This window comes from Sorex fumeus, unplaced genomic scaffold, assembly GCF_029834395.1.
Source record: "Sorex fumeus unplaced genomic scaffold, SorFum_2.1 ptg000129l, whole genome shotgun sequence".
Lineage (NCBI taxonomy): Eukaryota > Metazoa > Chordata > Mammalia > Eulipotyphla > Soricidae > Sorex > Sorex fumeus.
Genome location: NW_026606186.1, coordinates 4531828 through 4557476, shown reverse-complemented (window position 1 = coordinate 4557476; position 25649 = coordinate 4531828). Strand labels below are relative to the sequence as shown.

The 25649-nt window shown below is 46.5% G+C and overlaps 1 pseudogene; it reads left to right on the top strand.

Annotated features, from left to right (window-relative positions):
- The window catches only part of LOC130045714 (protein arginine N-methyltransferase 3-like), a 127507-nt pseudogene that overhangs the window by 61971 nt on the left and 39887 nt on the right, over positions 1-25649 (top strand).

Here is a 25649-nt window from a genome sequence, read left to right as displayed (position 1 = left end):
TTTAGAAACAATATAATAATTTACATAAAATTGAAAATATGCATGCACAATAAAAATTATATGTATACCTGATGAGTAAATAAAATACTTTCCTAGGACAAGAACCATGAGGGTAATAACCTGCTCAGGGGGATATTTTTTTCTTTTTGTTTTAATACTTTTTTAGAAAATAAAAAATCAAAAGTAAAATGCTTATAAATGATTGTAGATGATTAATATTACAAAACTTAAATACATATTAAAACTTGTTCCCTTTATCTTCCTTTTTTCTCTATTTGTAATATTAACAATTAGAAAGCCACCTATGACAATCTAATCTTCAGGGTATGAGTTCTTTTGAGGAGTTGCTGATAAATGTTCTAATTCTTCAACTTCTTTGACTTCCTGCTTTAATTCACTTACGCGTTCCTGGCACTGGGGTCAAGTGTTTTGTCACTCAGAATGAAAAAGAAAAAGTCATTGCAGAAAATTTGCAGAAAACGGCTCAATCCTAAGCAAACATCTCCAGGGAAATCCGTCTCACCACCCTTAAGACGCAAACTCTCTGCAGCTTCTGGAAGTGTCTTTCTTGCCAGTCCCTCACACTCATCTTCCCACAAACTTGGTTTGTGTTGCCTGTTTGAAACTTCAGAAATGGAACCACACAGTCTATGACCTGTACTCTTTTGTGCCAGTTTATTTTGGGGGGCAGGGAAGGGAGCACTGGTCACTGTCACTGTCCTCCCGTTGTTCATCAATTTGCTCGAGCGGGCCCAGTAACATCTCCATTGTGACAATTGTTACTGTGTTTGGCATATCGAATAGTCACAGGGGAGCTTGCCAAGCTTTGCGGTGAGGGCGAGATACTCTCAGTAGCTTGCTGGACTCTCCGAGAGGGGCGGAGGAATCGAACTCGGGTCGGCCATGTTGGCTGCTTGCAAGGCAAACGCCCTACCCGCTTTGCTATTCCTCCAGCCCACACCTAGTGGTACTCAGCGGGTATTTCCGGCTCTGCTTAGCGTTGCTCTTGGTGGTGCCTGGGGAGAGAGCTGGAGTTGGCCTCATGAGAAGCCTGCGCCTTGCTCCCTATACTGTCTCAGCAGCCTTGTGCTGGGCTTCTGTACCTTGAGTCTTCTGTACCTTGAGTCTGATTTGTTTTGCAGGTGTAGGGGAAGCTCCTGATGGTGGCTCTGTGCTATTTCACACGCGACTTCGTTCCTGTGTGGCTCAATGATGGGACTGTGTTCTAAGAAATGTGTACACTGAAGGGGAGGCCTCCACCCCCATTCTCTCTGCCTCAGGGCATTTGCAGCTCTGTTCATGCCACTGGCAATTCTATTTCTATACCTTTATGGGTTGGCTTCCTCTGTCTGAAGCTGTAGCATCATCTTCTTCATTGCAACCCAGCCAAGACCCACCTGACCCTCCAGTCGGAAGTGCTGTTCCTGACTGCACCCCAGGCAGGTGTAGGTGATTTCATCCCGCCAGTCTCATACCCTGAGTAGGGGGCCTGGAAGAAGGATTGAATTGCCCACCTCTCTCTTCCAAACCCACACCCTTGCCACTTCCTCCTGACAAAGAAAGAAAGGGACAAGGCCCCAGCAGCAGGAATCTCTGGCTCCCTCAAGGTGGTCGCCCTTTGTTGTTAATAATCTCCAGCCCGCAGGCTTCGGCACTTAGCCAGCATCTCCAGGCAAAGCTCAGCGCTCCTAAAGACACAGTCTTCACTGCTGATCCGAGGAGCGCATTTAGGGAAGGGGATGGGGCAGGGTTTGGCATGCATGTGTGAGGAGTGCTGCAGATGATCCCAGCCATACAGGTGCTTTTTGTTTTTCAGAAGAGGAAAGGGAAGGTCCAGGCAGATGAGGGCAAGCAAAGAAGGCTTTTCAATTTTTTTATTTTAATGAATCACCATGAGATACAGTTACTGACTTACAAACTTTTGTGATTGCAGTTCAGTCAAACAATGTTCGCGTACCCATCCCTCCACCAGTGCCCATTCTCCATCACCAGTGTTTCCAGTATCCCTCCCCCAACCTTTCCCCTTCCTACCCCCTGCTTCTGTGGCAGGCACATTCCCTCTTTCTCTCTCAATTGGGGTGTTATTGTTTGCATTACATGTACTAAGTGGCCATCATGTTTGGTCCATAGTCTACATCCAGCACACATGTCCCATCCCAAGCGATCCCTCCAATCATCATTTACTTAGTGTTCCCTTCTCATTCCCTTTTGCCTTTTCCCCCAGCACATGAGATCTCCTTCCAAGCCATGGAGTGATCCTCCTGACCCTTATCTCTAGTATCCTTAAGTGTTACTCTCATTGTATGTTACTCTATATTCCACAAATGTGCACAGTCATTCTATGTCTGTCTCTCTCTTTCTAACTCATTTCACTTAGTTTGATACTCTCCATGTTGATCCACTAATATGCAAATTTCATGATTTCATCTTTTCAACAGCTGCATAATATTTCATTGTATAGATATACCAAAGTTTCTTTAACGAGTCATCTGTTCTTGGGAACTCGGGATTTTTCCAGATTCTGGCTATTTTAAGTAGTGCTGTAATGAACATACAAGTGCAGATGTCATTTGTACCGTACGTTTTTGCTCTTCATCACTGCTCTTCATCACTAATCATCAGGGAGATACAGATCAAAACAACGAGATATCATCTCACACCTCAGAGACTGGCATACATCCAAAAGAACAAAAGCAACCAATGCTGGTGTGGATGTGGGAAGAAAGGGACTTTCCTTCACTGCTGGTGAGAATGCTGACTGGTCCAGTCTTTTTGGAAAATAATATGAATGTTTCTCAAAAAAACTATAAATTGAGCTCCCATTTGACCCAGCAATACCACTTCTGGGAATATATCCCAGAGGCAAAGACATCTTGACGCTCTGACCCTCTCCTCATCCCACACGCAGAGCAGAGGGAGCTCTTCAATGTGGTCAGAGCCTCTCCTTCCTCTCCAGACCCCGCATGACTTCCCATGAGAGTCGAATCAAGTCCCAGCTACTTCCTGTACACTCAAGAGGGATGATCCCTCCCATCCTCTCTACCTCAGGGCCTTTGTACCTCTGTTCATGCCACTGACATGTACTGCCTCCATACCTTTATGGGTTGGCTTCCTCTGTCTACAGCTGTAGCATCATCTTTTTCCCTGCACCCCAGCCAAGACCCACCCACCTAACCCTCCAATGACTGCACCCCAGGCTTATTTTCCTGGAGGCACCCACTGACATTTTTTGGTTTTCTTGCTCCCTGGTCTTAAGCACAGCTGTGGCTGGAACCGGAGTTCTTCAGCTGCCCGGGCTCTGCTCGGGGTGGGGAAAGAAACTCAACCCTCCCTCCTCCAAGGGGCCCTGGTGACTACAGCCAGGTGTGGAGGCAGGAGACTGTGCTGTTCTCTTCCGGGAGCTGGGTTTTATAGTCTCTGGGTCTTGGCCGTTGATGGGGTTACATAGCGCTGGAGGGAGTTGGTGGGTGTAACGCCTACATACTGGAAGATGGGGGATCTGGATGGAGGAGGCCCAGTCCCAATCCGAGCAGGCTTGGACATCTAAGCCCCGGGTCCCACACACTTGGGTTTCTCTGCCAGTTCCTTCATGCGTGAGGATCGTCTGAACGTGTGGAGAGTGGTCTTAAGCATGGCAGTGGCTGGAACCAGAGATCTTCAGCTGCCGGGGCTGGGCCTCCTCCACCAGATCCCCCATCTTCCAGTATGTAGGCGTTACACCCACCAACTGCCCCTGGCGCTGTGTAATCCCATCAATGGCCAAGACCCAGAGATTATAAAACCCAGCTCCTGGAAGAGCCTCTGTGCCTGGCTGTCCTCACCGGGGCCCCTTGGTGGAGGGTGGGTTGAGTTTCCCTCCCTACCCCGAGCTGAGCCCCAGCAGCTGAAGACCTCTGGTTCCAGCCACAGCCATGCTTAAGACTACTCTCCACACATTTGGACGAGCCTCACGCATGAAGGAACCGGCAGAGGAACCCAGATGTGCAGGACCTGGGGCGTAGATCTCCAAGCCTGCTTGGATTGGGAGTGGGGCTCCTCCACCAGATCCCCCATCTTCCAGTATGTAGGTGTTACACCCACCAACTGCCCCTGGCGCCGTGTAATCCCATCAACGGCCAAGACCCAGAGACTATAAAACCCAGCTCAGGACATCTTATTATCTAGTTCTTACTCTGGAGAACCTGGCAGGCTACCAAAAGTATCCTGCCCACACAGCAGAGTCTGGCAAACTCCCTGTAGCATATTCAATATGCCAAAAACCAGTAACAATTATGGGTCTCATTTTCCTGACCCTGAAAGAGCCTCGAATGTGGCACTTTCTAAAATCTCAGGGTTAGGATGAAAGAGACGTTACTCGTGCCTGCTCGAGGCCATCGTTGAACAACAGGATGATAGTGATACAGTGATACTTGCTCCCTGAGCATGGACTGGAGCTCGTGAAGGAGGATGTCCAGTACATTGCTCTCCTTCACGGGGTAAAGTAGCATGAAGGGAACAGGGGGGGATGTTCAGGGAGATATTTTTCTTCTTTTGTTTTAATACTTTTTTTTTCAGTAAGTAAAAAATTACAAGTAAAATGATGCAAGAGGAGATGGCAATAGAGATGCTGAGGATGTTGGCGGGGTGGCAGCTCAGAGACTGAGCTGTGTCAAGAGTTGTGTGCTCTGAGGAGAGGTTGTTGGGGTGCTTTGCTCCTGGGCTCCCTCTGAGCTTCCTTTCATCTGTACCGCCCCCCCCCGCAAGAGCCCTCCCCTCAAAGCCCAGGCCTCCTGCCTCTTTAATATTCAGCTTAAACTTTACATATCCATGTGCAAACACTCCAGAATATTCTCTTCGATTCTGCTCTTCACCAAAAAATAAAAATATTTTGGCACAGCAAATAGAAGCAAATATTTGATACTGCCTGGCATTTTCCAGCGCATTAATGAGCAATTTTCTGGATAAATATTGATGTGTAAATCAACAATCACGTCCCAATAATGAAAAGCCAAGTCAAGTGTGATCAGAAGCCGACCCCCACCCCAGGGAGTGCTGGCCCTGGCAGCTGTGGCTGGAGGAGGGGGGATGTCCCAGCAGCACCCCCAACCCCAGCTTGCCAGGAGGGAGCAGGAGGGGTTGGCCAAGGCCTGGAGGACCTTCCGGGGACCTGGGAACCTATGCCGGTGTCCTCAGATTGGGGAGCAAATGTGCACGCAGGATCAGGAGGAGAAGGGGACCCCTAGGTCACATGCATAATGAGAGCCCCACACTGGCTATGTGACCTGAGATAAATGACTGCACCTCTCTGAACCTTGGGAGTTCAGCCCAACTACCTCCCTGCAGGACACAGTCTTGGGGAAACTGCGGGGGGTGCTTCCTGGGCTTGGCTGTTTTTGCCCTCCTTTTTGGGGAGTTTCTCTGCTCTGCTGGGCTTTGTCCTGTTTCTTTCTTCCCCTCGACCCCTTCCCAGAATTGCCTCCCCATAGAAGTGCCATGTCGTATCTTTGCTGTCACCTCCGTGCAAAGGTGGCCTGGGGGATGCAGGGAGCAGGGCTGGCCCTGCTGCCCAAACTGGACTGCCCAGTGGGACTCCGACCCCTGAACTGTGGGGGGCTGTGGGCAGCGGCAGGAGGTGTGGTCTCAGGGGTACGGGGGGAGTGAGCCAATCAGGGTAGGGACATTCAGCTGGGCATGCTTTGCCCTTCCTCTCTGCCTCCTGCTCCTTGGATTGTACACCACAGCTGCAAAACTCGGGGTGCCAGAGCATGGGGGCCACTAGAAACAGAGGGGAGTGGCAAGGGGTCCCTTGAAAATGGGAGTGTTTTGGCCAGTACTGATGGTGCAGATGGTGGGACAAACCTGTGGGGTGGGGCATTGTGTGACCCTTTGGTCACCATGTGAGGAGAGTCATTGAATGAGGGGATACCATGTGAGGGGAGTCACTGTGAGGGGGGCCACTGTGTGGGGGGACACCATGTGAGGGGAGTCACTGAATGAGGGGACGCCATGTGAGGGGGGTTACTCTGAGGGGTCACCGTATGAGGGGACACCATGTGAGGGGAGTCACTGAATGAGGGGACACCATGTGAGGGGAGTCACTGAATGAGGGGACACCATGTGAGGGGGTCACTGAGGGGACACCATGTGAGGGAAGTCACTGAATGAGGGGACACCATGTGAGGGGAGTTACTGTGAGGGGGTCACTGTGTGAGGGGATACTATGTGAGGGGGGTCGTTGTGAGGTGGGTTAGTGTGGAGGAGACACCATGTGAAGGGGTCACTATGAGGAGAGGTCATTGTGTGAGACACTGTCGGGGAGGTCACTGTGAGAGGGATCATTCTATGAGGGGATACCATGTGAGAGGGTCACTGTGAGGGTAGTCACTGTGTGAGGGGACGCCATGTGAGGGGGTCACTATGAGGAGAGTCACTGTGTGAGGGGAGTCACTGTGAGGTGTGGTGACTGTGTGAGGGGACACCATGTGAGAGGGGTTGCTGTGAGGGAGGATCAGTGTGGAGGAGACACTGTGTGAAGGGATCACTACGAGGAGAGGTCACTATGTGAAGGGATACTGTGTGGGGGGGTCACTGTGAGGGGGGGTCATTGTATGAAGGGACACCGTGTGAAGGTGTCACTGTGAGGCGAGATTACTGTGTGAGGGGACACTGTGTGAGGGGAAACCCTGTGTGGAGAAGGGTTAGACACCATGTGAAGAGAGTGAGACACCATGTGAGGAGGAAGACTCTATGGGGAGGGGTCACTGGGCGTCACTGGAGCCCTCTCTTCAGAGCAAACCCTCAGCAAGCCCGGGGCTGCAGTGTTAAGCTTTTCCTCACACTAACACTAGCAAATTCATCCTTGCTTAAAATCACATAGTGAGAGTGGGGCTCGTGTTCACACTCTGGTCCCTCAGACCTGCTTGAAGTTTCAGGCTAAGGCTAGGTGGCACTCAGGGTGCTCATCAGAATTTCAGAATCAGAGGTCACAGAGGTGTGAGCCTTGTATGTGGTTAACCTCGATTTGATCCCCCAAGAACTGTCAAGAGGCTCCTGGGCTTCCTATCCCCTTAAAAATAAAAGAGAGGAAGAATTCTAGGGTTCCCTTAAAGTGCAGAAAGTGCAGTAGGAGATGGGGGGGGGGTTGGCTGGAGCAGGTAATGGAGGTAACTTCTGACAGTACCTAAGAAATTGTGTCCCCAAAGCCTCTGGCCTCGTAAGGGTCAGCCACGCCAGAAGGAGAGATAGGATCACCCCATAACAGGAGCTTCAGAGATGAGGCTCACCAGCTAAGCATGGTGCTCTCATGAAATATGTATGTCAGTACCTCAGCCTTGCCACTTCCTTCAGAGAAGGAAAGCCAGAGGGAAGGAAAGAGTGGAGGAAAGCATCAGTTGGCACAAATGTGCCCCTCACATGTTTCTAGAGCAGGACTTGGGGTTGGGAGGGCAGAGGGAGGATCCCTTTATGGAAACAGAGTCACAGTAAAGCAATTCAGGCACACACTCCTATTTCAGACAGACTTCCGGCCAGAATAAGGAGAAAATTTTCCAGAAGCTTCAGTTAATTTGTCACGGGAGATTCATAGTGTCACTGTATAGCTAGAAGAAATGTGTTCTTCTGAGACTAGCAAAGACCATTTGAAAAGTGCTTGGAAACAAGTGGCTAGATTCTACAAGGCCACGAACGAGAGTGTCCCCTTGCATGCGTGAGACCTTAGGGTCAGCTTCCCGCACCACAAACATTAAAAAAAAAGCACCCCTAAAAAACAATATAGGTAGGAAATAGTAGACTGATGATTGCAGAAAACAGATTATATATTTTAAAAGGAATCCCAACCCTCCCCCCTGAAATTCAAAAGAAAGGAATAAAGGGATAACTTGCTTAATAAAAAGATCTTTGTCATTGTATGACTAAAACTTAAGTTTGTATCTCATGGTGATTCAATCACTGTCACTGTCACTGTCCTCCCATTATTCATTGATTTGCTTGAGTGGGCCCAGTAACATTGTGAGACTTGTTACTGTGTTTGGCATATCGAATACATCACGGGTAGCTTGCCAGGCTCTGCCCTGTGGGCAAGATACTCTTTTGGTAGCTTGCCGGGCTCTTCGAGAGGGGCAGAGAATCAACTCGGGTTGGCCCGGTTAGCCGCTTGCAAGGCAAATGCCCTACCCGCTGTGCTATCGCTCCAGTCCATGGTGATTCAATAAAAAAAATTAAAAAATGAAAATGAAAAGATCCCTTTAAGAAAGATTATAAATAAAACATGCAATTGTCAAAGGAAAAATAAAATAACTTCTGATTGAAACTCAGGTAAAGTTAACAAAAGGAGGCCTTTAGTCAGGTGAAATTTTTAAATTTCAAGAATTTAGATGGGAGGAATTCTTTAAGAATTCTGGCAGAAAAAATTAAATTGCCAACCATATTATTTAAAGAATGGAAAGGCCTAAATAGCAGTGGGTTTCCGTTTGTGTCAAAGGAGAGAAGTCGGTGATTCAAGATGTGCTTGGAGTCCCTGTTCCACAATGGGGTGTGAGCATTGGAGTTGTTGGGAGCATAAACTCCTACTATCTGCCATTTTGAGGATATTGATTTTGTCTGCAAGGACCCTTGTTACAAGCAGCAGAATAGAAAAATAATAAAAGCAAGGCACGCACCCCACTTGGAACCACACCCATAGGGCTACACGCACAGGGCCCCTAAATCGTTGGCTGGAGCACGATCACTTGACTACAGTGGCTACCGAGTTGGGAAATGTAGTTTTTATTTTGAGAATTCATGCAGTCACCGAAATATGAGAGGGGGCGGTCTGTTGTATTTGAGAGGGAAAAAAAATCTTGGGAGAAATCTTAACCCCAGGTAGTAAAACTAGAAATTCAAGATAAAATTATGAGGGGTGGGGGCGTGGAATCAGTAATTCTCTAACACCTAGACAAATCTGAGACTCCATTGACTAACAACGGAGAAAATATAAGCAGAGCATGCAGAAAACTAGAAAGTAAATATAGTTAACTTTATTTATATCTATAAAGACAGTAAACTTCTGCATATCAGAATCTGTGGGAAATAAAGCCATACACAGAGGAGAAGCTTTAAATCTTGATATCAATAAAGAAGAAAATTAAACATCTGCTCGAGATGTTATAAAAAGAAAAACAAAATAAACCAAAGGAGACCAGAAGCAAGAATTTTTAAAAGATAAGAAAAGAAATTATGTGTTAATAAGCAGAAAAATAGAGCTAATTACATGAGAAAGCCCATAAAATAGATAAATCACAAGATAACCTAATTAAGAAAAAGGACAAGAAAGCCTAAACATGCAAAATAAAAAATGAAAAAGGAAAAATAACTGCAGAAAGTAAAGAATTGAGAAGCTGCTTTAGTCAACTCTAAACAAAAACCAAAAGTCTTTTAACACCCTAGATGAATTTGATGGGTTAGCCCCAAAGTACAGATGATGCAACATGAATTAGGAAGATAAAGAAAAGCTGAACCGTTTCTACATAAAAACTGTTGAAGTAGCTAAAGAATTATCTTCCCCAAGATATCAGGTTCTGCTGGTCTCAGGGAAATTCTTTCAACCCGCTAATGAGCAGATAATTCCAATATGATTTAGACTCATTTCAGAGCTTTAGAATGGAGGACATTTTTTAAAATTATTTTAATCAAGTAAGTAAAATAGATATCTGAGTTAAAAAAGGTTTTACAATAAAGACAATCACATACATTTATGAAAAATGATGCAACCAATCCCAAATAAAACTCCAATAAATGGCATATAACAGCCATTAGAAGAAAAATACACCATGAAATCTACAAATTGTTCATTATTCGGATGTATACCAACACAGCTCATTGTAGTAATATACCACAAGAGAAATATTATCTTCTCCATAGATACCCAAAAGACATTTGGAAAATTCAACATTCATTCTTGACATAAATAGCTCATAAATTAGGAATGGGGGCTCTCCCTTAATATGCAGAGCTCATCTATCTCAGCCCCAAAGTCAACATCTTGCCTCATGAGGAACACTGACAATAACCCCACCAACGTCAGGAGCCAGACCAGTCTTGGTATCAAATTATAGACAACAGTAAGAGGAAGGGTCTGACCCCCAAAAATAAACAATAACGGGATGAAAAAGAAAATTGAAGTCAGATACCATTATTAAACATAATCTGTTCATAGCTCCAGAAAAACACAGGAGAATCAAATCAAGAAATGCAGTAAACAGCGGGAGAATTCAGCAAGGCAGTGAGATTCGACAGATATGTAGAGGTAACTCCACGTTTTTAAAAATGAAAACAACCAGTTACAAGATATAAGCGAGGAAGGGTGCGCTTATTCATAATGACTGGGAAAAAAACAAGAAACAAATTTATCAGGGAACTTGGATAATCTATGAGGATAAAAACCCAGTCCTGAAGGATATATGACATCCAGAAACTTAGTTTTCCTTGAAGTTAAGTAATATATTTAAGATCATTCTAATCGAAATGTATGTGTTAGAACTCAACATATTGATTATATTGATTTAAAAATCCATATGAGCTTAATCAATGACTGAATAGCAGTACTCCTACATTAAAAAAATAAAAACAGGGGCTGGAGCAATAGCACAGCCGGTAAGGCGTTTGCCTTGCATGCGGCCGACCTGAGTTCGATTCCCAGCATCCCATATGGTCCCCTGAGCACCGCCAGGAATGCAGAACCAGGAATAACCCCTGTGCATTGCCGGGTGTGACCCAAAAAGCAAAAAAAAATTCATATGAAAAACAATGTTAGACTAGCTAGAAAAATGAAAAATCATCATGAGATTTGCAGATTCTTCGAGCTCTTACATCAACAATGACTGTCAGGCAATTTTGGCTCCCAAGTGGACAGGCCAGTGGGGTTAGACTCTGCACTGGAGGAGAAAGGTGTGTGCCAGGGAAAAAGGGGGAGTCCAATGAGCTTCACTGTACCCCTAGTAGGAAATTCCAGCAGTCCACCCTTAGGGTTTTACTCCTCCAATTGGCAGCAACTAAAATGGGAGCTATAAGATTGATACTCTTTATAAATTGTCTTTTGGGTTACTATAATCTGTGCTTTTGTCTCAAGGACAAAAGCATGTGACTTTCAACTGCTTGTGAAACATTTTGTTAAATAATCAGGAGGCCAGAAAGAAGACCCCCATGATTCTCCAGTGGAGAGACTACACCTGTATTTCTTTTGACATGCTTGTGTTTTAACTATTTTTATTTTAAGCACTGTGTTTAAAATCCTATTCATGATAGGGTTTCATGCACACAATGTTCTAACACCACAGCCTCCCACAAAACTGTTCCTCTCCCTCAAATTATCCCTATCTCCTGTCCCCTGAGCCCTGTCACGTAAATGCAGTTCTACACATTTTCAGGGTACTAGAGTTAGAAGTTAAATACACAGAGACTGAGACAAACGTATTGCTGGAAATGGAAAACTGTGCTTAATATTTGGTGAGCTTAGGAAACCAACCTGCTTCTGGACAAGATTTAGAAAATAAGACAATGACAAAACTGCCTTCACTGACGGGATGCAGCTATTCCTGTTCTCGAAGGATAATTCACAGCTTTAATTGCTCTTACTAGAAAGTGAGCAGGACTAGAAATTAATGAACTCAGCTCACAATGCAAGAAATTGAAAAAGAGCAAAATGAAAACCAGAGAGAAATGAATAAGTAGCTGAAATTAATGAAATAGAAACTCTTAAAAGTGAACACAATTTAAAAACTGAAAAGCTGCGTATATAGAAAGAGCTGTAGAGAAAATCATTTTCTGGCAAGACGAATCAAGAAGAAAGTAAAAAACAAAAAGAAAACAAAAAAAAAAAACAAAGGCAGCATAACAAATGAGGAAGCCCAGACCCATGGATGCGGAGATTATTTTCAAATTATGAAAGTATGCACAGTGAATAAATTTTAAAATGTCAAAATGAATGATTTTCTAGGAAAATATAAAGTAAAACAGAAAATAACCAAGGAAGAAATTTAGAGTATAGTTAAAGTTCCTTGCTCCAACGGGCTTTGTAGGGTGTTTTTTCAGAAATAGCTATTTCTGAGCCATTTAGCTTGCATCAAGGTATAAAAGAAAAAAGTAGCCTCCCGATTCTTTTAATGGATTTGTGAATATTCTGGAATATTCTGGAATTAACCTGTGTAAAAAATACATGAAAATGATGCAGAACTTTTGGTTGGAATTACATGGAATCTATTTCAAAATCATATTGAATATATCAATGCAGGTGATTCTTCCAAATATGTACTAAGCCTCTCAAAATATGACTTTCATGCATTTTAAGTCTTTTAGCAATTTTTTAAACTTCCTCTGTAAAGTCCTAACACATCCTTGTTAGATGTATTCTTAGGTACTTTACAGAATTGGCTGTGACAGCAGTTTTTATTTCCTTCTTTAATGAAAGTAAAACCAAACAAACTTCAAACCATTTGTTTGATGACATACAAACACATGAAAAAATACTCATCATCACTAAGCATGAAAAAATACCAATCAGACCCACAATGAGCTAAGAACTCACACCCTTCTGTCGCATTGGTGTAAATGAAATGGGGTGAGCGCTGGGAAGAACAGGACCACAGGACTGCAAAACACTGCAAACAAAATTACTCCATGAGCCCGCAATCCCACGTTGGAGATAGATCCCAAAGAACTGAGCAGGGCTCTCCAAGAGACACCTGCACACAAACGTTATGCAGTGCTGTGGTCACCAGACTAGAGGGGAACCCAACAGGAGCATCCATTAATGGATGAGGACCAAATGCAGCCTTGACTGACAATGGAATATCACTCAGCCTTAAAAAGGATGGAGATTCTGACATCTCAACTTGGATGAAGCCAGAAGACCTTGTGCTAGTCACAAATAGGCAAAAGCAGTATGATTTCACTCCAGGAGGGACCTTAAACCATTCAACTCAGAGACAGAAAACCCAATGGTGGTTTGCTAGGTTAGACAGTGAGCAGGGGAAAGGGGGTTATTGCATCACGTGGACACTAGATAATCAAGTAGGATGTTTCCTGCACCACTGGGGTAGAGTTTATCTTCCCTGTACTTTTTTGGTGAAGAGTATTTCCCCTCATGATTGGATATGCATACAAGGTTCAACCTTTAACATGTTAGCAATGATCTCTTATAGAAGGGTTTAACAGACCCTGGGTGAAATACAACAATCTTCACACTCTGCTAAGGAAACTTTTTTGCAACATTTTTCAGCAATTTTTCATAGCAAACAATACAAAATAAATTATTTCGGTTCTGCTTTGGGGCAGGAGTTGGGGTTCAGGAGGGAAACACCCAAAATTTGGTGGTGGGAAGGTATAATAGTGGTGCTCAAATATTAAATGTAATCAAATATTGTGAACTACTTCATAAAATCAAAAAATTTTAAATGCTTTCTCTAGATATACTGAAATAACTTTGCAGGTTTTCTGTTATTTTAGGGAATTATGTAGCTTACCTCAATAAGGGCTGAAGTGATAGCACAGTGGGTAGGGCATTTGTCTTGCACGTGGCCAACCTGGGTTCAATTCCTTCTTCCCTCTCAGAGAGTCACCCCAAGCTACTGAGAGTGTCCTGCCCGCACAGCAGAGCCTGGCAAGCTACCTGTGGCGTATTCCATATGCCAAAAACAAGCCACAGAGGCAGGGTGGGATGGAGGGTGGGGTAGGAGGGTGGGAGGGATACTGGGATCCTTGATGGTGGGAAATGGGCACTGGTGGAGGTATGGGTATTTGATCATTGTATAATTTAAACCTAAGCACAAAACTTGTAAGTCTACAACTGTACCTCATGGTGTCTCACTAATAAAAATTAAAATAATAATAAAAAGGTAAAGGCCCTCCCGTTGATCGTCGATTTGCTCGAGCGGGCCCAGTAACGTCTCCATTGGAGACTTTGTTGTTACTGTGTCTGGCATATCGAATACTCTCGGTAGCTTGCCGGGCTCTCCGAGAGGGGCGGAGGAATCGAACTCGGGTCGGCCATGTTGGCCGCTTGTAAGGCAAACACCCTACCGCTGTGCTATCGCTCCAGCCCCAAAATAATAATAATAATAATAATAATAATAATAATAAAAAAACAATAATACCAAGTCTCACAATGGAGACCTTACTGGTGCTCGCTTGAGCAAATCGATGAACAATGGGAGGACAGCACTACAGTGTTACCTCAAAAAAAATTATGAGTTTAAATCCATCTTTGCCATTTTTATCCAACGTTGTATTTTTTGTTTCTGAGTCTTTCACTTAGTATTTGTGTCTCTTGGTTCAGAGCTCGTCATATTTTCTTTTGTCACGCTGTTACTCTTTATTGAGATATAATTCACATACCACATTCATTTCAGGTATACAACATAATGATTTTTTTGTTTGTTTTGGTTTTTTTGGGGGGCCACATCCAATAATTCTATGACTTCTCCTGACACTTTCTGGAGTTTACTCATGGAGGTGTTGAGGGGATCTTGTGATCCTGGGGGTGGAACCCAGACCGCCTGCGTGCAGAACTGGCCCACTACCCTCTGAGTCACTCCCGGCTCCCTGCATGTGTTTGTTCATTAAGATCTTACCCACATCCTAGAGAGAACTGACAATCAGCACCTACACTATTCTTTGAGATAATTTCTCTAAAAATGGTGAGAGTGTTAAATTGATGTGTGAACTTTACCAGACCATAGAGTGCCCAGGTATTTTGTCAAAAATTTCTTCTGAGTGTGTTGATAGGTGTGTTTTGATGACACTGATGCTTGAATTGGTAGAGAGAGGGAAAGCAGATCGCTTCCCTGATCATTCAATCAGTTAAATGCTTTGAATTAAAAAAATATTGTCCTCCTCTGGGTAAGAGACAACTCCTCCCATCTGACAGCTTTGCTTAGGACATCAGTTTTGTTTTGTCTTCCATCTCAGACAGAAACGTAAGCCTTTTCAGGGTATCAGTCTTGCCAAAATTTGGACCAAAAGTGTTTCATCTACTGTTCTGAATCCCTGCTTGCCCAGCTCAGCTCTTGGGACATGTCAGTGTCCATAATACCAAGAGATTATTCCACAAGGTTATCTGTCTTGGTATCTATTTATCGATTCTCTTTCTTTCTCCTCCTTATCCTCACTTCCCACCTTCTCCTGGTTCTTCTTTTTGGTTCTTTTCTTTGAGGAACCTCAATGAATATACTACTTCATTCATTTATTCATTTCCTTCACTGAGTGTTCAGTAGTGGCTACCTATTATCACCTGAGCTTGGAAGATCTTTACTGGGTGGAGGAAGGTTAGATTTTACATTAATAATTCAATATTTTTAATGATCCCATTTGTTAAATGAGTATTAGTCTCTTTGGAGTTTCTAATTCTCCTTGAAGTGATTATTGGGAAATTAAATTTTCTAGGAATTTGTTCATTTTGAACTTTAATTTTATTGGCATAAGTTTTCCAAAACATTCTTTGTGATTTTTTAAAAGTGTTGTTTTGTATGAATTTATTTCATTTTTTTATTCCAAGAGTCATCTATATGAGCCTTTTACATTTATTTTTTCATTGATTGATTTTGGCTACCCGCCAGCAATGCTCAAGGGCTACTTCTGGCTCAGCACTGAGAAATTTCTTCTGGCAGTGCTTGTGGAACAATATGGGATGGTAGAGATTGAACCCAGGTAGACTGAGTGCCAGGCAAGCATCCTACACTTTGTACTATCACTTCAGCTTCCTACCTTTAAAAAATGTATTTTATTTATACTGGCGGGGTGGGAGCGAAATGTGCTGAGGATCGAACCTAGGACCACACGTGTGCAAAGAATGCACTTTACCATTCGAAATGCATCTCCAGCCATATGTGCCCTTTTTTTTCTTTTTCCTTTTTTGTTTGTTTTTTATTGTTTTATTCAAAGGAGAGATATGATCTTGATTCATTTAGCAAAGCAAAATATGACTTTTCATTAAAAGTTTGAAAATAGCTCACAGTCACAAGTTTACTCATTTTAAGACTATAAGGTAAAGGTAAAGGCCCTCCCGTTGATCGTCGATTTGCTCGAGCGGGCCCAGTAACGTCTCCATTGGAGACTTTGTTGTTACTGTGTCTGGCATATCCAATACTCTCGGTAGCTTGCCGGGCTCTCCGAGAGGGGCAGAGGAATCGAACTTGGGTCGGCCATGTTGGCCGCTTGTAAGGCGAACGCCCTACCCGCTGTGCTATCGCTCCAGCCCTTTACTTTAAGACTATAATCCTAGCAATTTATTTTTTAATTGTATTAAGGCACTGTGATTTACAAAGTTGTTCATAATAGTTTCAGGCATACAATGTTCTAACCCCAATCCTACCACCAGTGTTAGTCTCCCGCTATTAGTATTCTAGGTTCCCTCTCACCCAACAGCTTGTCTCCTCAACAGGTGTAGTTTTGTTTGTTTTTAATTCACCGTGAGGTACAGTAACATAACTTTCATGTTTGAGCTTAGATCATATGATCATCAAACACCCATCCCTTCACCAGTGCACGTTTTCCACCACCAAAATCCCCAGTATCCCCCCCCCCCCGCCCCAATTCCACACCTCCCTCTGCCTGTGTGGTAGACAATTTGCAAAATACTCTTTCTCTACTTTATATTTCTCAAAATACTCTTTCTCTACTCTGATATTTCAAGACCAGTCCTACCACTCCTCATAACCGCGGGAAATGCAATGCTAGATGACGTGTTTTGTATTGCTTGTTATGGATACAATATCATGTCTAGGAATTCTAAGATTTTAGTAATTAAGGTCTGAAGAAATCGCTGCAGCAAGTTGCTCAGGTCTGAGACTCGTTTGAGTGTCTCTGGATTGTGGCTGTGTGGGAGCTTAAGTAGATGGTGTGCAGATGTGGCATCACCTCGGAGTCCCATCAGGGCTGGGGGAAGGAGAAGGGCCCACTCCTCCCCTGTACCGCGAGACTTGGGATTTGCCGTCACTGCCACTCATACCTGGAGCTTGTCGCTGACTTCTAGAAAATGGCGGCTGCTGGGGCTCCTAGTGTGCAGGTGGAGGAACAGCACCTGCCCCTGTCTGGAGCAGCCCAGCGGAAACAGCCTATTGCAAAGTCCCGGCCATCTCAAGCTGCTCCGGCCTGAGGTTCATTGATGTGTCTCTGGTATGCCCTTTTTTCTTAACTACATTTTCATTATTTTATCATTTTTTGGTTTTAAATGTAAGTTTTTGCTTTTTTAAATTCTTTTCGGTGCCAGGTGTTAAATCCAGGGCCTCAAACATGCAAGGTAAGTGCTCTGCTGTGGTTCTATATTATTGGCCCCTGATTTTATCCTTTCATCTTTATTGTTTTCTTCATCCCCCCACATTACTCTGTTGTTATTGCTCTAATTTCTTGGGTTAGTTTAGCACTGTAGCACTATTCTCCCGTTGTTCATCAATTTTCTCGAGCGGACCCAGTAATGCCTCCATTGTGAGACTTGTTACTGTGTTTGGCATATCGAATACGTCACAGGTAGTTTGCCAGGCTTTGCCGTGCGGGCGAGATACTCTGGCTAGCTTGCGGGCTCTCCGAGAGGGGCGGAAGAATCAAACCTGGGCCGACCGGGTCAGCCGTGTGCAAGGCAAATACCTTACCCACTGTGCTATCGCTTATTTCCTCTTGTCTAATATCAATCTAAACCTTACCGTCCAAGTACCTCGGAATTGTATCCCATACATTTTGATAGGTACTGCTTGAATTGTTCATAATCTCAGATACTGAAAGGTTATCATTTATATACCTTTACTTGCTTTTTCATCGCTCATTTTTAATTTAATTGTGCTGTGGTCAGAATTGCGGGAGGTGCAGGGGGATTTGTTCCTGACCTGGGGTCTATCATTTTTGCTGACATTTTTGGTAACATCAGATGCCTTCACATGGCATGACAATATCTCAAAGACTCTCTCTGTCTTGCAAAATGGAAACTCTATTCCCCATAAGTAGCCCTCCTGTCTCTTGCCCATGGACTTTGGCCCATTCCCTAGCTCTTGAGTTCGACTACTTTAGATGAGTGAAATCATACAATCGTTGTCTGTCTCTGGCTTATTTCACCACACAGAATATCCTCAGGATTCGTCCACATTGAGAGGTGGGTCAGATTTTCTGCTCTTTAAAGGCTGAATGACTGTCAGTAGAAGATGCCCTTGGTCCACACTCATCCACCAAAAGCTGTGCCTGTTGTTTTCACCCCTGGGCTGCCCTGGTGCTGCTGTGAATGTGTGTGCAGAACCCTTGTTCAATTCCTTGGGATCTACATCCAGATGTGGGATTGCTGGCTTATGTGAAAACTATGTTTGCAGTATTTTTTAGGATTTGCCACATACTATTCTTCCAAGTGGCTACCCCATTTCAAATTCATATTATCAGGCCATAAGGAGTCCAATTTCTCTACATTCTTACCAAGGCTAACTTTTTAAAACTAGTAACCTCTCGATTGGGTTAGAGTTGGTATCTCATTGTGGTCTTGATTTACTTTTTCATGATGATCAATGATGTGGACTGAGATTCGTGTGTTTATTGGTGAGTTGTGACTATCTATGATCAGTTCTGGCTAATTCTCAATCATCCTGTCCTTGAATGTCATTTATCCTATTCTCTTTGTTGCATTTCTGCCCTGCCTGAGCCAGCAGGCAGATTTCTTGCCATTCCAATCTTCACTATGCGTATTAACTGTGGAATGTCAAGTCTGGCATCTTCCTTAACTCCCACCAGAAGTCATGCCTTCCATTCCTGTGTTAGCACTAACTTCCTTCCCCCTTCTCTGGCCAGTTGCCCTCATAGTTCACATCTTACCTCTATGGTGTTCAATTCCCACTTCATTTCTTGCTCATGGGCATTTCTTCCATGTTTCTCTTAAGTATTTGTTATGTTGCTTTGAACATTTTTAGGTTTTTATGGTGGAGTTCTGGGAATTTCTGGTCCACAGTATTTCCAGAACCAGAAGTCCTTCCAACTCATTTACAAAACTAAATAAGCCTGACAAAAGACAGTACAAGAAGAAGGCTGCAGGCTAATCTCATTTACAAATATAGATGCAAACATCTTAAATAAAATATTAGCAAATTGAATCTAGCAATATATTAAATGAATATTCCACAATGACCAGGTAGGGTATGTTATTGGAAAGCAATGACAGTTCTATTTTAGGAACTCTATTAATATAATTCATCATATTAATAGGCCAAAAGGGAACAACCAGGGATGATAAAAAGGCATTTGATAACATTCAGCAGCTATTTCATAGAAAAACCTCTCTTGGCAAAATAAAAATAGAAGGATTCTTCTGTAGCATGATAAGCAAGACTCAGGAATATTCTGGCCTGGAACGGAAAGGCAGCAGAGTTGAGAGAGCCTTGAAATCCAAGAGGGTCCCTGAAGTTCAAGCAGTTCCCCTGAAGTCAGGGAGGGTCCCTCTGGTCTCTCATCTCTTGTATCCCAAATTGAGACAATTCCCATGTCCCCACAGATCTGACTCAATGGGACAAATCTTCCCACTCACCCTATAATATTTAGCTTCCGAGCCCCCTCTTTGAATCACAAACACGATGGCTCTGACCCTTTAGACTAGTGGCTACTACCGTGCAGTAGGTCTGGGAACCTTGCTGACATCATTTGTGAGATAGCCTGAGACACGGCTCAGAGTACCCCCTTCCCTGGCTCATCCTTCCCTCCTCCTCCTCCTCTTCCAACCCCAAGGTCCCTCCTGTCGGTAACCCGGGCCTGCCCTGCTCAGCTCCTTACTGGACTCAGCCCATGTAGGGAGGAAATTAGGGGAGACTTCAGAGTTTACATCCAAGGAAAAGAAGTCGGCTGCTGGGGGAGTGGTCAGGGGACTCTCGCTTGGGCTGCCCACCCCACTTCCTCTTATGGGGACACAGAGCCTTGGCTCTGAACTCTAGAGGAGTGCTAGAGGTTGGGGCATTCTGCGGAGCACACGGCAGCTTGGAGACGGGAGCTCGGGGCTTCTCTGGGTTGGCCAGTCTCCTACCAACGGTTTCCTGGGGTTCCTCCCTCTGGAGTAGCTCTAGGGGGTCTGTTCCTTGGCTTCTTAGATGAAGACCAGAGTCAGACCTTGGTCTCCAGGTTTCCAACGTGGGCCCCTGTCGTCTTCATCCAATTCTTTTCCACTGGTCCCCAAGCTCCATCACTCTGCTCTTGCCATTCCCAACTCCCCATTGCCTTCCGCACCGCTACCCACGCGGTGTCGCTTCCTCTTTTTGGCCCAATCATCCTAGAACTGCAGTTTTAACCAGATGCATCAGAGCATCAGCCACGCCACTGGGAGCCCTGCCCCGACAGTCATTGCATCATCCTGATTGGTCAGAGCATTGGCCACGCCTCCCAGAGCCCCACTTCTGTCAGTCTGCATAAGACTGATCGGTTGGTGTATTGACCACCTTCCCATAGCCCCACCCGTGCCAGTCAGTGCATCAACCTGATTGATCAACGTATTGACCACGCCCCCAGAGCCCCACCTGTCAGTCAGTGCATCTGCCTGATTGGTTAGTATGTTAATCATGCCTCTGGATCTCTATCCCTAACATCTGGGGACCCAGGGCTGGTTAGTTCCCAGCCAGTCAACCGCGGAAAAGCCTGTGCCTCTCAAATAAAAACCAACCTCTGTAGATGCAAAGCCCCACCCCACCCTGCCCCACCCGCCCACAAACCCTCCTGGGGCTCCCACACAGTGGACCACTGTCTACCTGCCCTATTCTGCCCACAGCCCCTAGGGACACTCCCGTGTACCCAGAGCCTGCAAAAATCATTCCCTCAGTAATTCCTCAAGAGTTCCCCTGGGCCAGCCCTGGGTGTGCAAGTCCCTGGGAGACCAGATGGTGCGGTTTCTCCCGCTTCATCCTAATCCCCCAGAGCTTCCCCCAGCAGCCCTGCCTGCACGGCTGACTTGGCAAGGGATCCCGGAGCGCAACAAACTGCTTTTCCTTTCTTCCTTTTCGGTTTTTGGGTCAGCCTGGACAATGCTGGGGGACTACCCTTGGCTGGGAACTCAGGCTGGCTCCTGGTGGTACTAGGAGGATTATGTGGTACTGGGGGGGTAGAACTGGGGTCCCCTCCCCCATGTGTAAAGCATGCCTCTCTGGACCCACACTGCCTCTTTGGTGGCTACCACTTCCTAACCAGAATCCTTCAAACTTGCATGTTAAAGCAGGATCAGCGCGGAGATGCTGACCCCTGCCTCCACTCTCCCCTCCCCGTCTGCGTCACCAAGCAAAGCTGGATGTGGGACTGGCAGCTCTCCAGGCCAGTGTCACCCATGTGGTGCGTCTAAAAACTCCAGGCTGACAGAGCTGCAGCGCAGGGAGCATGAGCCTGGGTCAATGTGCAGGGGAAGGAAGTGCTGGAGGGTTTGAAACCAGCGCTCTGACACTGCAGTCCAGATGCGACTCACTATCACTCTTACTGCCCAGTAAACGCAGCGAATGTCAGAGGTCCAAGCAACTGTGTGTGTGTGGGGGAGGGGTGTGGGGTGGAGGGGGGCTGGGGTGTGCCCCAGTGTGAGCAGGAGATGGGTTGGGAAGAGGGGTTTGCTGGAAGTTTCAGCCACAAGCCTGCTGGGGTTTCTCAGCGGGATGGATTTCTGCTCTGGCTCACACCCAAAATGCACTTGGCTGAGAGGTGAGTTTGTGCTGGAGGGAAGAAATTGTATCACCTCCCCCAGACAAAGCACTTTGGAATGTGCCAGCACCTAGAACTTTTAAAAAAAGAAGTAAGACAACTGAAAAATTTTCCAAAGAGAGTGAGAAAGTGAGAGAGAGAGAAAAACAAACAAACAATTTCAATCCTGACTGGGCAGAGACACAAATAGCGACTTTTAATTATATAATCTGCTTTTGATGAATTTATTTCTGACAGTTTTATAGGTTGACGAGAGAGTGCATTTTAGATGCAAAAAAAAAACCCCATTATTCATTCCGGCCTCTTTGAGCATAAAAATTGTCAAATGATTTTAATACAGTTTTAAGTTTTATGTTTATTGTCAAGGGGGAAAAAAAGTCCACAGCAATTACCGAGTCACATGTCCCTTAAATCTTTATGTTTCTGACAGCAAGAACAATAAAATATGTTTTTGCCCAAACCTTTTACCGCTCAGATTGACATGGCTCTGGCGAAGCTGCTTGTCTCCATCCGAAGAGCTTTTCTGAGAAAGCCACCTCCAAGCCACCTCCCCGCGGGGGTGGGGGCGCCCCGCTCTGCAGACACGAGCTCCTTTGCAAAATCCACCAGACTTCTGGATCTGGGTCCAACAGGAGAAATGGGAGGGAGGGGGGTCAGCGAGGCAGACCAGGCCTTCCTGCGGGCTCTGGGGACACCTGACAGGTGAGTCCCTCCCCACCCTCCACCCATATGAGAACTGCTGAGAAGTTGGGGTGCAGGCTAATGTGGAGGTGAGTTTTCTGAGTTTGGGGACCTCCCCAAAGAGAAACCAGAGGGAAGGGTTTCAGAGTGAGTGGTCACTGTTGGGGGGGGGGTGTGCACAGCCAGGAAACACCTGGATGAGGAAAGGGCTGAGGAAGGGAGAGGGTCACGCAGGTGACTGTCAGGGCGAATTCTGCCAGGGGCCCCAGAGGCATGGAAAAAAGTGATGGGAATGTCTCTCTCTGCACCTGGACTCTCTTTTAGCATCCAGGATGCTTCTAGAAGGCTGCTCTCCCGGTCTGCTGAGCAGCACCTGCCTGCATGGCATCCACACACCAGCAGTTATGCCACTGCTGCCTTTCCATACCTCGTCTGCACGCAGGGGTCGAAGACACCAGCTCGAAACCCTGGCAGAAGGCCCAGTTGGGGGTGCAGGGAGCTGGGAGACCTGGGCTACCTGATTCAGAGTAGTTTCTTTTTTTATTGAATCACCACATCATTGTGAGAGACAGTTACAAAGTTGTTCATGATTGAGTTTCAGTCATACAATGTTCCAACACCCATTCCTCCACCAGTGCACTTTCCCCACTACCAGTATCCACCGTATCCTGCCTGCCAACCCACCTCCTCAGCCTACCTCTATGGCAGGCACTTTCTCTGTCTGTCTCTGTCTCTCTCTGAATCTCTGTCTCTGTCTCTCTGTGTCTCTGTCTCTGTCTCTGTCCCTCTGTGTCTCTGTCTCTCTTCTCTCTCTCTCTCTCTCTCTCTCTCTCTCTCTCTCTCTCTCTCTCTCTCTCCTTTTGGCCATTATTGTTTGCAGTACAGATACTGAGAGGCTGTCATGTTTGGTTGTTTGGCCACTTTCAGCACACATCTCCAATCCAGAGCAATCCTTTCCAACCATTATTGTCATAATGACCCCTGCTCTGTCCCAACTACCCTCTCCCCCAGCCCTTGAGGCAGACTTCCAACCGATGCCACATAGGTTGCCAGGCCAGCCATCAAAAAGGCTGCCTGGTTGGCCAGTGACCTGCAGTCTTTCAGGGGCTACATCGAGAGACACCTGTCTAGCAGGTAACCCCACCCCAACTAGAAGGGTAACCCCACTCCCCAGAAACCCAGAATACCCCTTCTTGGTTGGGTCCACAGACCAGCCTAATTGCCAAGTCCAGCTCCTCCATGGAAACACTCAAATCTCTGAAGAAGATATGGAACTCATGGTTCCGGGGGGAATCTCTAAGATCCTCCTTAGCCTTCCTCAGCCGGGGGATTCTTGATGCCTCACTCCCCACTTCCAGGGACCAGCCTGGTGGGGTCATGCACACACACACACACACACACACACACATACACACACACACATCTCTCAGTATAGACTGAGTCTGGACCCACTGTCTCACTCAGACCTTGTTATTTCCTCACTCACCTCAGGGAAGTGAGCATCACTCGGGAAACTCAAGTACGAGTGATCGGGGCAGAGATTCCTGGAACTCGACCAGGAGACCTGCGTGGACCAGGACCCCCTCATGGAGTCCAGTGATCATTTCTACTCCTCACAGAACTGCCCACCAGAGCGGGTGAGTGCTGAGAGCCCATCGGGGGGAGATCCTCGGTGGGCAGCCCCAGGGCCCTGGCAATGCTCCCCGAGGAGGCAGAGCCCTCGTGATGGCTGTTTTCCAGGCTGCCGCTGAAGCCCAGACAGAAAACCTTGGTCTCCTTTCACGCCAGCCTCCCTATTTTCCTCGCAGCTTCTGCAGCAGCCCCGGTGCCTGCTACACGAGCCCCCATGCATCTTTGGCGTGAGCAGCTAATTACGTCCCAGGAAGTTATAGATCTGGAGTGCTCTGTGGGCCAGAGGCAACAGGGGCCCTGGCTCTCATTTCACAAGTCGCCGTCCTAGATCTGATTGGGATTGTAATTGGGAACCTGTCTCTCCCAGCTCCGGGTCCCAGGGGACCACCCCCGGGCCTGGGCATCCTGCAGCCTGAGCCCGGATACCAGTGTTTGCTCAAGCAGCCCGGACAGGGAGGGGGAGAGGCGGGTGGAGGCTAGGGGGGTTGAGTCTTTTCTCCCCACATGAGAAGTTTTCCTCCTAAGGCCTCTGATCCTTAGGAGCCAGCGCGGTTTGGGGGCCCTTGAATGTTCCGTGTGCAAATGACTGACACCCACAGCTCACTGCCTTGCATCCTCACCTGCTCACCCCACACCCCCTGCAGTCAGCCTTCCTTCTCTGCTGTCTCCAGGGGAGGACAGTGCTTGCACTTAAGTTGGCAGTGCCCCCTACCCCGGTGCGTCTAAAGAAAGGCTAGGGAGGTCCCAGTTGCAAGGTGCCCCCTTAAGGGTGCTGCCTCCACTAACACTTCCTTAAATCTGGGTGTCATTTGTCACCATGTGGAGGTGCAGAGGGGAAGCTGTCCCGGAAACCCTCTCCCCTCTCTTTGGGTGACGAGTTCTCTGACACAGTCTGGCCCAGGCTTCCCTTTCCTTCTCCCCGAATCCAGAGGCGCCTTGGGCTTTGCGAGGCGGGACCCCCGGCCATCCTGCTTGCGGTGTCACTAGCCTCCCTGGTGCGTGGACTGCACATGCGCACAGCACAGCTCAGAAGATGGAGCCGAGCGTGAATCGTTCCCAAGCCCCCCAGGTGGGATGTGGTGAAGGAAGCAGGAGGGACCCCTGTTCCCAAGCCTGTCACAAGCCTGCAGAAGCTCCTGCCCAGGGAAGGCCACTCCTAGCTGGCACTTCCCCTCACAGCTCCAGCTCCGGGGCAAGTCTGTGATCCAGTTCTTGGGCTGAGCACCTGGGCACATGGAATCCACAGTGTATGCCCCAGAGTGGCAAAACATGAGAAGAAGGGCCAGGTGAAACCCGCTTCTCCGCACCCCCTACCATTCTCGGGCCCAGGAGTCTTGGGGACCACCCTCAAGCATTTTTTCAAACACATGGACCGGGGCTGGAGTACTAGCACAGCGGGTAGGGCGTTTGCCTTGCATGCAGCCAACCCGGGTTCGATTCCCAGCATCCCATATGGTTCCCTGAGCACTGCCAGGTGTAATTCCTGAGTGCAGAGCCAGGAGTAACCCCTGTGCATAGCCGGGTGTGACCCAAAAAGCAAGTAAATAAATAAATAAATAAATAAATGACACGGACCATTGTTGCTGCCATTCATTGGTCTTGTCTGGGTCACTGGCTGCTCTTGCCTGTGCTCGAGCGCTGCCCACTACCTCACCGAGCGGGGCCTCCCGTTCCTTCTGATGCCGCCCACCCGCTCTCTT